Raw genomic sequence first — 3,537 nt, 5'->3', positions numbered from 1 at the left:
GGTTTTTGGGGACCCTGAGGGGGTGCGGCCGTACCAGAGGCTGCCCGACTCTGTGCTGACAGTGACGCTCCTTAAGGCAATGCTCTGGCAGCTTTTTTTCTAATTATTTTAAATTTGGGGAGGCCGGGGACGGTGGTCATCATAGAATCACTTTGGGTGGAAAAGCCCTTTAAGATCATCGAGCCCAACCTTTAACCTAACCCTGCCATCCCACCACTAAACCATGGCCCTTAAGACTGCTCACTTCTTTCAGTTGCCAGCATCTCCAGAAGGAAGGCCGTGCACGTGGGTAAGGATGCGTCATTAACAATGGAAAACTCAATTACAGGATTATAGGGGATAATTTTTCTTGCTCTTTCGAGTTCTCTTAGGCAGCATTGCCGTATTGCCTGGGACACGGTAGAAAGCCCATCGGTCCTAAAAAGGAAGCATGGATAAGAGAGCGGAGTATGTCATCATGGCTAGGCCGTGCCAGAGAAAGCCAAAAGCGCTTGTGCCAAAAATAACGCCAGTGCGTCAACAGCAGTGAGTGGATGCTTCAGCAAGAGGAGTCCTGGCCGCCTGTACTTCATGAAATTGCCCTTGGCAGGCACAAAGAAGAAAAGCTGCGGCCAAATGAGGGATCTTGTAGCCTCAAGATAGGTAGAAGGACAAAGAAACAGTACATCGAAGGGCTAGAAAGAAGCAATCCTTGACTAACAAATGGTTCAGTCACCGGTTCTGCTATTAAAGACAGGTCAATCTACAAATTTAGGGGGAAATTACCTCCGAAAGACTAAAAACTTAATGTGAAAGGAGTAGTATGGACATTTCTGTTTCTTTGTATATTTGCTTCTAGTTGTATAGTGGTAAAGAGTAGCCATAGGCCATTTCAGTTTTTTAAAAAACAGAAACATGTTAAGGCTTCTGGCGAGCTGCCTTATCACTGCTGAGCTAAACTTGGCTGTAAGAATTTCCTACCTTGACTTCAATCCATTCACTTTGGATTTAACTCAGAGCATCTCAGATGTTCAGGCTGGGAGCCTTCCCTGGGTGGGTATTCTAAGCCGGAGGTTTGGGGGATTGGATTTTTTCCTCCCCAATTCAACATTGCAGCTGAAGGCTTGTGACGCTTTGGATGTAACAGTTGCGTTCAGCTTGCTTGCACAGCTGCATGTGTACAAAGCAGGGTAGGATGTCCATAGTCTGACCCTGCTCCTCAGTTGCTGCTGCTTCTGGGCATAATGTTTAGTCCTTATTTCTGAATATTTTTTTCTTTTTTTTCTATCTGCCTTTTGTTCTTTCTTTGATTCGGTTGTGGCAATACTGCAGGGTAGGGACAAGATGGAAGGCATCTGTATCAGTTCCACAACTGCATTATTTTCCTTCCTGAGCTGTGGGAACCAGTGGTTTCCTGAAAAACCATACGGATCTTGTGGTTGGGGAGAACAACAGTCAGAGGTGTGATGCTAACCCTGAGCAGGCAGCTAAAATTTCCCCTGAGGACAGGGAAGACTGCGTTGCTTTGTCATTCTGTGTCTTGTCCGGTGAGTTGGTTTTTTTTTTTTTTCCCCCTAGCTACACAAGGTTTTTCACCACCCAAATTTTGGAGGCATGGGAGGTGTGAATGGCAACTGCAACATCCTGGACACTCTAGAAAAAATCCACTTGGACACTGTACAGTTAGTTTCTGTTATGCATACAACTGCTTCTCAAACAAACTAATCTTGTTTGCTATCACACAATGAGATCCATGGCTTTGCAGAACGGTTACTTCTGGGAGCAGCAGCCACTCAGGCTGTCAGCTGGCACCAGCGCTGTAACTGGGGTAGGTGATTTCCACGGGCTACCAAAGGCTGTGCAGAAGACTTGTCAAGCTGCAGAACTGAGCCCAGTTCTCCTCGTGTTTGTTCTCTCCCTGGTTGGTTTTGTTACGACTCCTTCCCTCCCCACCCTCACTCGCAGAGAGCTGTAGCTCTGGGAGTCCACGTGGTCCTTGGGCAGCTTCACTGCAGCGTCCTGGCTGGAGCCATGCGTGACTCCTTACGCTGTGCCAGCACTGGAAAAGCCATGTAATACCAATTTCCCCTATGGGAAGGAACCAAACCAGCCCAGGCTGATGCTGTCCTGTCCATTGGACACCTGTGAACCCCTTCCAGCCCCCTTAGTCCTGGAGGGTCGTGGATGTGTATAGTGGATCTTGGTCGGATGCTCTCAGGCTGTGACATACAGGTTGATGTTGGCAGCCTTTGCACAGCCTGAGGCTGCACAACAGCCAGAGATATTTATTCTGACAGGTGCGAGGTGCCCCACTGCTCTGATGCCAGTTGTCATTTAACAAAGACAATTGGTTTCCTCTGTATTTGCCTTTTGTGATTGATTAGTTTTGATGTCCAGGATGATGTGAGCTCTGACTGAAGGTAAAGGACTTCCTCCTGAGCAGATTCTCTCACATCTAACACAGCATGAGCTGACATTGCAGCCCCTCCTTCAGCTTTGCATCAAAAGGACCTGCCACCAGCGTGGAGACTTGTTGAACTTGCCTGGAATGGGTCACTGAGTTTGAAGATACACACCTCGATAGTTTAAACCTCACTTCCATAGGAAACCTGTCCAAAGATGACAACTTTAAGGCAGACATTATTTCATTACAGCCATTACTTGTTTCTGTGTGTGCATGCCTACTGGGAGTACATGCTCAGCCTTGCTACTGGCTGGACCTAGGGAGACAGAGCTGCAGGCAGCCTCACCTCTGTCAGCCTCCTGATTTTAGCAACTCCAATCACCCCTTCTCTCCTATTGCAGGCAGGAGGTAATTTTTATTAAAGAACAAGGTTAAAATGCAGACTTCACGTGGCAGTTAATTTTTTCGCTAGCTACACCATACCATGTTCCTGAATCAGCAGAAACCTTATCAGCAGAAATACATACTTATTTTATTTTCTAGAGTAGCCAGATCTCTGCTACTCTGTCACTTTGTTTACTGATGAAAGTGCAGGCAGTCTTCTAGACAGGGTGTTCGAATCCATCCCTGGATTGCACCTCTATTAGCCAAAGGATGTCAAGTGCTACGGTAATTAGTTTACCAGTCAGCCTCTGCAGCAGCAAATTAAGGAAGGAGAAAGGGAAAGTTGATCTATAACACTACAGCAAGCTGAGAGCTGACAATTCAATACTTAAGATTATACAGATGGGTATGACTTACCAGGAATTGCTGCTGGGAAACACGTTAGCATTGTGTGGAGCTTGTGTGGGGAAAATAAATATTTCTAAAGTGCTGAGCAGCAGCAGCAAACTAGTCTGTGTTATTTCATCACGTATAAAGCAGGATGAACCTATCTACATACTGTAAAGCAAACTCTTACACATTATTTTCTACAATAATCAACAGTTATGATAAATCTATGCAAAAAAGCAGGCTGTTTCTTGTCTTTACTCTTTTACATGCTTGGTAGCTGCTGTCAGGACATTTTTGTGGTGAAACACAGTACCACCTCCCTCAGGTGAAATAACTGAAAAGAGTTAACAAGGGACTTCTGTGAACATATGACAAAAAAG

Source organism: Egretta garzetta, unplaced genomic scaffold (genome assembly GCF_000687185.1).
Source record: "Egretta garzetta isolate BGI_Z169 unplaced genomic scaffold, ASM68718v1 scaffold54, whole genome shotgun sequence".
Lineage (NCBI taxonomy): Eukaryota > Metazoa > Chordata > Aves > Pelecaniformes > Ardeidae > Egretta > Egretta garzetta.
Note: the sequence above shows the minus strand (reverse complement) of the source record.